General features: G+C 46.1%; 1 long non-coding RNA gene across 1 annotated transcript; it reads left to right on the forward strand.

The window, feature by feature from the left end:
- The first annotated feature begins 417 nt into the window (after positions 1 to 417).
- On the forward strand, positions 418 to 2,837 carry LOC125746432 (uncharacterized). The gene is made up of 3 exons (XR_007398964.1): positions 418 to 558; positions 1,347 to 1,413; positions 1,893 to 2,837. It is a non-coding gene; the product is annotated as an uncharacterized LOC125746432 (long non-coding RNA).
- Positions 2,838 to 10,267: the final 7,430 nt, after the last annotated feature.

Genomic DNA, 10,267 nt, shown 5'->3' on the forward strand with positions numbered 1-10,267 from the left:
TGTTTCTGCATGCAGCGTTCCTACCTAAAAGAAAAGATAAATTACTTTTCCTCTAAATACCACAAAGAGCAACAATAATAGTAATAATAATAATAAGCATCATCACCAACGCTAATTACTGTACAGCGGGACTTTGACGTGCTGTATGTTTAATCATTTTAACCTTATTAAATTCCCAGAGCAACCATTTTTACCCTTATCTATACGTAAGGGCATAACGGCGAAAGTTATATATTTTTAAGTGCCTGTAGGCGGTGTTGAACATTTTCCAAGTTACACATTAACAAAAATCATTTTCATAAATCGCGACAGCAAAATTTTCAGCAGTTCCGCAGCAACGGAAACTTTAACCTTTTTAAGCGGCAAACATTAAAACGTCATGGAGAGATAATAATTTCACCCAATTATCATTAAGCCATCAGGCGCGTAAAATAAAACCTCTCGAGTAGATCTGAGCTTCCATCCATCCATCCATCTATACATCCTTCCATCCATTTTCTCCAAACGCTTGTCCAGGGTCGCGGGAGTGCGGAGCCCATCCATCCCGGAGGCTTATAGGTTTGATATTTTCTGCATTGAAGCCGTACCAGCCGTAACTGCCTTGAGGTATTATCGCTGCGTTTCCCACTGTTATGCCATGGTTTCTGGATGAAAGCTGCCCTTTTAGACTAAATCACTAAATCAGAGACAGAAAGATTTTTGTTCTCAACCTAACAGATCCCTGCTATTACCCATATGCTACCTCTTTGGCCCAACATGAAATACACCTTAATTGTTCAAAATATCGTTTTTCTCTAATAGGTGATTGTCACACTGAGAATATTCGAATACGATCAAATCGCAGTTATCGGTTTTCTGCAAAATTTCGCGCTGAAAACATAAATACCGCGGATGGGATTAATTAATTAATTATGTGCGCAGCGGTCAAAGTCCAGGCACAGGGGAGAGGAAATTAAATCCATTAACCGGACTAACAGAATCAGAAAGACTTTAATTAAAGGAGGTTTAATTAAAGGACCCATGAGAGATGACCTTACAGCAAATTTTCAGCTGTAAAGTGTCGGCTGTCGGAAATGTTTTGTGGCCACCGTGCCAAACGTCCAAGTGAAATATCCAGTCACTCTGCGGGGGGGGGGGTATGACGTCATCTGAGCAAAAAACATAACTTTCTCTATGCTGGAGCACTTCTTAAGCAACTATGGAAATATCCTTTGGGGTGTCTGATTTCAGCACTTACAAAATTATTTCCCGAATGTTCGGGAATTTTAAACCAGTATTTTCTGAGCAGATTTTATAAACATCCACATTGCAATAAAACTCATTTTTCTGTATTTGTGCATCTTCAGCCTCACTAGCATTGATTTTGACTGAGGAATGACAAGCACTGTTGCATGCTGGGAAAACACAGGACACGTGAGTAGTAGTTGGGTTTCATTATGCTGAAAACAAAGACTATATTATTTATATGGCTACAGTGTTAACCTCTAAGCCACTGTGCCACCCAGGAGAGGGATTATGAACATACTAGCGGATAGTTTTACACCACAGTGATCAAACCTGAAATTCATTTCAAAAGCACAAAATACATAGGCCTATCATTTTAAGCCTACATTTGAGTAATTTGTATAAAAATTCATCTAAAATAACTTTTAAAATATAAAATAAAGATTCAACAAGACAGCTACTTGAAAGGTAAAGAAAAGAATGAATACATTTTTATGCGTAGTAGCAAAACCTGACATGACCTCCCATAATTAGTGACAAAGGGGAGGCTGAATTTTGTAATGACCTGCATGATATAGTTTGGTTAGCAACTCATTATCTGTCTGTCTGAAAGCTTTATATAGGAGGGCAATGGAGAGCTACATGTGTTTTTTTTTTACTGTGCTAAGGTAATGGAGGCGTCTTCCACCAGCAATCTGTGATTTACAACCATGAGCAGCTGGCGGAGAACAACTCCTGTGTGGAGAGGAAGTCATCTTTGCTTCTGTGGATTTTGAGTACTTGGCAGCGCCTTGGAGAAGACAAGCAAACATCCCGAGACACGGGGAAGATCCCAGGGAAGTAGGCGCTGAAGAGCAAACGTGGATAGCACACATCCATCCATGTGGGAGAAGCGGGGGTGTGAGGCTAGATGCATGCTGGGTTCTTGCTGTCAGCACAGCTGGCATGCATGTTCATGGTGGGGAGATTAAAGACCCCCCGACTTATCATCTGCAGGGCTTGTGGGAAGGAGAGTCAGTGGAGTAGAGACTCTTGTATGGTTTGTGTTGTGTAATTCCCTCCTCCCAGTAGTGGCTGTGCCACACTAACTATAATACACTGTAAACGACAACCTGCATCTTCGCCTTCCAAAAGAGGCCACCCTTTGTTGCTGTTTCCTGGGAAAATGAAAAATTTGTACAGGAAATGTGAGGATGGCAAAATGTCCATTCATTGTCAGCATTTTCCCCGTTTCAGTATCAGTGCCTCCTCAACAGGAATCTCACGTCAAAATCATTCTGTTACATGATCCCTGGAAGCGTATGTGTCTGTAAAATTCACAGCTCCAGAGCCTTTAAGATAGTGTCTTCCAGGGGGGAATTTTGCCACTATCTACAAAGGAAGAATATATCCATCCATATTGTACAATAGTGTTTCCCAATCCGGGTCCCCGGGACCCACAGTCGATCCACATTTTCGCTCCCTCCAATCCCCCTACCAGACAGTCCATATTTTTGCTATTGCAAGCTGGGAGGGAGCAAGAATGTGGACTGTTCGTGGGTCCCCTCGGAGCGGACTGAGAAACACTGTTGGTTTGGGTCATGATGATAGCCTGGCGCCTATTACAGATAGAACAGGAGTACATGCTGGAGGGGGGGGGGGGCAATAATTCATAGGCAGACACACACAGCCTTCCTGTCGGAGCAGTTTAGGGATTCACACGCCTGATTGCCTTTGGCATGATGGAGGAAACCATAGTACTGTAGTCATTCAGAACACGCTAAACATGCTGGTGACAACAGTGTCACTCACTAATAACTCACCCATAATAACTCATTTTTGATTTATTTTGTGGTTTTCACGCCATATTCATTAGTACTTAATAACCCTGACCTCATCCACAATTCCTAGCTTCATGCTACTACGACAACAGGAAAAAATCAAACTGTGCCCTGGACACTGGTCCAAAATCACAAGTATGACACTGTAACAGCATGCGAACTGGGTTGCTGACATTTTGCGCTGAAATGCTGCGTTGTTTAAAACCGTCACGGTTAAAATTCATTTGGTCTGTTATTATAAAGCGATTGGCAAACGGGGGCCATTAAGTTTAACTGCCCCGTTGGGTCGGGGGGGTGGGGGGGGGTAGGTCATTGCTAACAAGAGCCCCTCGTATAGTGAAGTGCCGAAGTGGGCAGTCCGCGGCCGGCCCAAAACGGCAGAGGTAGACTCGTGTGGTGTGAGCCTGATCGGCCCCGGATGTGTGATCCACCATTAGTCAGATTATGTGGTAGAAGGTCACTAGGGGTCACGGGGTCGATGCCTGTGTCAATCAGAGTAGGAGCCCACCAGAGTGACCTAACTCTCTGTGTCGTGTGACTTATGTGCCGCGTTAAAAAAATGAAAACCTCTGCAGATGTGTTTACATCTCGCCTTGATTTACAAAGGGCCGTCCGTCCTTCCCAACCACTTTAAATGGATATTTCAAACGCGCAGAGATTTATGAGTTAATTGGGTTACTTTAGCATCGAGTTTTTACCAGGCAAGATTGTTATGCTCCTGTCTTACGTTCCCTTATGAAATGTTAAAGTTAAATCTAAAAATTAAAAAAGACTTGATATGTCAGTATTATGTGTGATCGGTCTGCTGTAAACATGAGCAAACTCAAATAAAATGTATATAAAACTTGTCGACCTCAACAGTCAGGTATTTACGAAAGAAGTAAACTGTTGTCGATCAGTATCAAAGCTTTGGCAGTAATGTGGAATTCTAGTCGAACTTTATTGTCATTTCAAAATCGTCCCTTCAGGCATACAATGAAACAAAACAGTGTTTGTCCAAGACTAAAAAAAGGCTTTACACAAAAGGTTACCCTTTCCAGCTCCCCCCCCCCCCCACCGCAAGAAAATTTTGAGCAGTACGAGGCAGTTGGTGACTCACACTCTTCAAGACTGACGCGGCTATCTCAGAGGCGATCGAGACCAGAGGTGCAGTCAGGAGATATCGCTCTCATTAAAATTACAGCAAGTACAAAAATATCGTGGGTGGTTTACTCTCTTCCTCGAGCGCGGCCAGGCCAGTGTCTCGTGTGGCTCTGGGAAGGAATACCTCAGTCACACTCCCGCTAGCTGTCGCCATGAGCTCAGGGGTGAAAAGGTTAAGGACTAGGAAGCAGGTGATGTAACCTCACTGAGTGACCTTTTGGACTATGGGGGGAGGGGGGGGGGCATCCCTTTGCTGACATACCATCCGTGTACCTGAATAGCAAAGTGTCACCCCCCCCCCCACTTCCAACCTTCGCCTCCCGCCCCCCCCTGTCCAGCCTCCCGGCACCGAGGACTCTAAGTGTCTGATTGATTTTTCCGCTGCACAGCTCTCTGGGGAGATTACGGGTGGAGTCCCGTGTTTATGTGTTTCCCGAAATTCGCCCGACCCCTCGCCTCTTGTTAGAAGGTCAGGCTGCTTGTGGACGGCCTCCCCCCTCTCAGTCACCGGACGTTAACGTCGACAACCCCCCCTGGTCCCCTCGGTCGACATTCTGCCCCCTGCCTGGTGTTTGACATTCTCACCGGTCAAAAAAACAAGACACCGCAAGCCAATGAGTAATAATAAGTGAACAAGTTTATAACCCCATTCGTTTTAATTTTTTTTCTATTCACTGGGCCATTTTTGGACCCTCCCAGGATTCACTTTTCAGAATTTAATCATAGAACATTTTTATTATACATGTAACTCACTGTTTCATGTGAAAACATGTGTAAAGCTCATAAATCAGCATTATCCTTCATTATATTACACATAATATACTTATTATATATACTATATACACAACCGTGCTACAAATTTAGCAATTTAACTGTGGTTAATTTAAAAAGTTTATTAAAAAAAATAAAATTGCATTTCATTTTATTACAGTACTCTACTGCTGCATTGATATTCCTGATATAGAGATCGAGCATAGCTGTTTTTTTTTGTTCGTTTAATTTTTGCCATGCATTACCAAGCATTTAATAACATAATTTTGTATTCAATTTAGGTTTTTGGAAAGAGCATAATTCATCAAAGACGTATGTTTATTACAGACCGTGGCATCAATTACAAAATTTAAACTGGGGAATATTAAAGGCTCAATCTGCCCCGTGGGCATTGATAAATTACCACATTATCTTGCTGTATAAAAATAACCCTCCTGGTTCCTTCCTCTGTGTAAAAATTTCCTGGACACATTTCAGAGCCGGTGCTTCGTAACCCCAGCTTTGATGGTTTTCGGTTACTTCACCTCCTCCAATATTAATTGCTCTCTAGCATCATTTCCACCTGAGCTCCTGTTACTCAGGGAGGGAGGTGGTTGTGGGGGCAGTGGGGAGTTTGTGGGGGTTGGTATGATATAGTTCTTCTTGGGGCCCATGACTGTTTGTGTGAGTTGGGGTGCGAGGAGGGGGGGGGGTGAAATATTTATGAGTATTTGGCTACAGGAGACGAAAGTGTATTACGATAAAAAACATGGAAAAGCGGGGAAAAACGGCGCCACTTTCACGGAGGTTGGCGACGCGCGAGGAGGCAGCTAACGAAAATCAAGGAAAATAGCGTGAAATAGTCCAGAGTTACAACGGTGTGAAATACAATTAGCTATCTGTGTACTGAAATGCTAACCTTATTGGTATTTTGCGGCAACTCAACTATCCTTAATATTTGTGTTCTAACTTAATATATCCAAATTATGATATAAATGAGGCAAAGAAATAAAATGGGGTGATGGGCAGGGGTCAGTGTTGTGGCTTCGAACTAGAGTTAACACTGTCCTCTCTATTGGTGAGCGGATTCAGGAGGTCGCGGTCTCTGTGTTTCTCCGGCGTGTTGCCGTGGGCGAATGACAGAGGACCGTTTTGCTGCTCCTGAATAATCCACAGGCCCCGGCAGGTGGGATACAGGAGTAACAGGAGAGCGACATCCGACCCGGGGAAGACCCACAGGGCTAGCTGGCTGGCTGGCTGGCTGGCTGGCTGGGGCGTGCCCTCACCCCCCCCCTTCCCCACCCGCTCCTTTGACCTGCCATTCTCTATGGCGTCTGGCACATCACACTCAAGGCCACCGGATGTCTTCAGAGGGTTAAAGAATGCTCCCCTTGCCTGTGGCCTGACGGTGTCTGGTTCTTATGTATCTGCTCTCCAGGATGATTCCTAATCCTGCACGTGCTGTGAGGCCCTGTACCCACCAAGTCAAATATTGTAGTGTAGAGCAAATGTGGCAAAGTCAGCCCCATTGGTCACCGCGGCCTCAGTGGGTCCGTGGCGGAGAGCAGGGAAAAGCAAGTCAGACCTGGGAAAGGTGAGGCAGACCTGAGAAAGGTGAGGCAGAGGCAGGAAAGGTGAGGCAGAGGCAGGATAGGTGAGGCAGACCCAGGAAAGGTGAGGCAGACCTGAGAAAGGTAAGGCTGAGCCGGGAAAGGTGAGGCAGACCCAGGAAAGGTGAGGCAGACCCAGGAAAGGTGAGGCAGACCCAGGAAAGGTGAGGCAGAGGCAGAAAAGGTGAGGCAGACCCAGGAAAGGTGAGGCAGACCCAGGATAGGTGAGGCAGACCCAGGAAAGGTGAGGCAGACCCAGGATAGGTAAGGCAGACCCAGGATAGGTAAGGCAGACCCAGGATAGGTGAGGCAGACCCAGGAAAGGTGAGGCAGACCCAGGATAGGTAAGGCAGACCCAGGATAGGTAAGGCAGACCCAGGAAAGGTGAGGCAGAGGCAGGAAAGGTGAGGCAGACCCAGGAAAGGTGAGGCAGACCCAGGAAAGGTGAGGCAGACCCAGGATAGGTGAGGCAGAGGCAGGAAAGGTGAGGCAGACACGGGAAAGGTGAGGCAGACCCAGGAAAGGTGAGGCAGCTGCTTAACTTTTAGCTTCTCCTCCTTCTTGAGCAGGAAAAAATATATATCTTTGGCTCCCTATTCCTTGCACTCTTACAGTTTTGCTCTTTTAGACGACAGCCCCACTTATCATACTGACAGCTCAATCAGTGCCCTCCCCCCCCCAACCCACCTTCCCGACACCCACTCTCCCCCCCTTGCGTTCTCCTGGGGCAGAGCTATCCAGCTCTGGGGAGTCACGGCGAAAGGGCGATCATGCCCCCCCACTCACCCTGACATGGATGATGCACTTGAGGGCCTTCTCCAGAATCGTTTTCCTGGTCTTTTTACGCAACCAGCCTCTCCACCCTCACTGTGCAGTCCTCCTGTTTGCCCCCCCCCCCCCCATCCCCCCACTGCCTTCCTTCCCGTCAGCCCCCCTAGGCTGATGAATGCCTGGCCCCCTATTGATCGCCGTGCATGATGGATGATGGGTCTGAGAAGAGTGATGGGCTGCCCGAGAAAGGTGCCAATACGGCTGGGGGGGGGGCGGCGGCGGGGGTGTTGAGCATGAGGCAAGGCCTCGATTCGGGTCCTAATGCAGAGAGACTTGCCCCTGGAGCGAATGGGCTCCGCCCCCAGCGTGCCCCCTGGGCACCCGTGCACCAATGGCAACGCAGTGGAGGGGAGGGATCAGGGCTGGTGGGAGATGATGGATGACGGGGCAGGGGGTGAGCACTGTTTTGTCGCTCCAAATTGATACCCGACCAAATGTTTTTGTCTGCTGTGAAAAATGGTCCCGCAGCCCTCATCGGCAGAGCCTCCTCCCTTCACTGCGTCCGCTGGCCCCCCTCCATCTGCCACACGCATACACGCTCTCACGTCCCGGCTGCACAGAATTCATCAAATTGCTACCAGGCTGGGACCAAAAAAACAAGAAATTTCAACCTTTAATCGGCAAAACTTTCTGCCTGTTTGTTTTCATTTACCGTCTCGAATGAAACGCGGCAGAATTTTCCAACGGATTACTTTGTAAAATTCCTCTGTTTCTCGTGTGCTGGTAATACAAGCCAGAGTCGGGAAGAATCTGTCAGATTTTTGTCATAAAAAAAGATATACGGGGGCTTTAAAAAGGACAGCAGTCTAATCTGCGACTATTTACTGCTTTGGTGTTACAGTGTTACCTTCTTCGTCTGGTTATAGTGGCAGTTTTCAAGTTTTGTAGGGTAACAAAACAAGTACAGAAGTATTAGTTATGATTTTTATTGAACTAAAAATAAGTATCGCAAAAAGTGAAGTTGGTCTTCAGCAGTGAAAAAGAGGACAGCGCAGGACAGTAACTGTTCTTATAAAAATTTGCAGAAGTGTGTTCTTGGAAGCTCTTCGTGGGGGGTCTTTGTGGAAGCTACTAGAATGAGTACAATGAGAGTTATACTGACAGGGAGCAGATACAACATAAACACCAACCCTGCAAGACCGACTGTCAGCTGGATATCAGCCCTTTCCAGCACTGACTGGTATTACAACCAACTTGACTAGTATGCATCACACAATCAGGCGAAATGCTGGTGATGGGCTGTAATACCAACATTCAGCAGAAGACCCTGTAATAATAATAATAATAATAATAATAATAATAATAATAAATTGTATTTGTATTGCACTTTATATTCTAGCAATCTCAAAGTGCTACAAAGTAAAAGAGTGGTGTAATAAAAATACTATAAAATATAATAATAATATAAATAATATAAAATACAAAGACTAGACTATAAAGAGTAAAAAGTTAAAAATACTCAACTAAATGTATTTCTAAAAAGATAGGTTTTTAGATTTTTTTAAAAAACATCAGTCGACTGTGGGGCTCTCAGGTAGTCAGGGAGGGCGTTCCACAGCCTTGGTGTCACAGATGAAAAGGCCCTATCAGCCATGCTACGGAGCTTGGTTCTGGGGACTTGGAGGGTGTTAGTGTGTACAGAGCGGAGTGTGCGTGAGGAGGTATGGGGGGTGAGGAGTTCTTGTAAGTAAAGGGGGGCATGTCCATAGATGCACTGATGGGTGTGAAGGGAGATCTTGTACTCTATCCTGAGCGGGACAGGGAGCCAATGAAGGGTTTTCAGGATGGGGGTGATGTGATCCTGCTTTCGCACCCTCATCACCCTCACCCTGTAGAGTGAGTACAAGTCAACTACCAACAACTGAGCCAATTTTCAAAGAACCAGTAGTACTGGAAGGTTTGGTAAGGGGAGCAGGCTGTGGAAATATAATGAGGAGACTGCAGGCTTGGATGGGTTAGGGTTAGGGTTAGGGTTAGGGTTGGATGAATCTTACATAGAAGATCGTGGAAATTAGCGACAAGCTAATCTTCTCAACTGCTTAAGAAGTGAACTATTAGCAGGAGAGAAACAGTGTTGTCAAACTAGGAGCGATCTGAGGTCCTGGGGCAGGAATTGCAGGTAAAATGCGGTGCATAATTTTAGCCCCTCCCCCCGCTGCTTCTTCTAGGCATGGCTGATTATTTTCTTGAATAAATCTAAATGATATTGAACTAAAACTACGAAAAGACTGTAGCTAGTAGGAGAAAATGTGAACAAAAAATGTCTTTCGGTGATATTTATAAACAGGAAGTTTATAAGCCTGGTAACTGGAAGCTGGTGTCCTCTAGTTTGGCGAGAGGGTGGGCCTGTTGACGTCCGGGCAGCTGCCTCTTTAAGGAGACCGGCGTTGCTTGCTATTCTGAGCACACGGTCCAAGCAGACTAGGCGCTGGTGACTTCTGCTTGTTCCTCCGAGCTGTATCCCAGTTTGTCGGGGGGGGGGGGGGGACCTTGGCTCTCCTGTGGCTTTCGAGAAAGCCATTAGACGTCAAAGCACAGGAGTCCGATTAAATCTATGACGAAAGCACCTATCCTGGAGATCGGGATCGACAGGCGTGACTCCACAACTCAGCTGTTTACTCTTTATTTCCTGCCGGATCACTGCAGCAACGTTGAGGCCTTGACGTCCAAGGCCGGCTTATTAGGTGGTCCTCTGTGGGGAAAACAGGACAGTGTCTCTTCCTGCAGACCCTTATTATGGGAACCCCTGCCTTTGAAATCAGTTGAATGCAGTTCGCTGAAATGACAAGGTCACACAGTGTCTAAAGCGTTCTCGTGTTCTGTGTCTTGAGTGTTCTTGAGTTGTTTCTTATTCCAAAGGTGTCTTCCTGGGCCAGCTATAGCTATAGG

This window comes from Brienomyrus brachyistius, chromosome 7, assembly GCF_023856365.1.
Source record: "Brienomyrus brachyistius isolate T26 chromosome 7, BBRACH_0.4, whole genome shotgun sequence".
Classification (NCBI taxonomy): Eukaryota; Metazoa; Chordata; class Actinopteri; order Osteoglossiformes; family Mormyridae; genus Brienomyrus; species Brienomyrus brachyistius.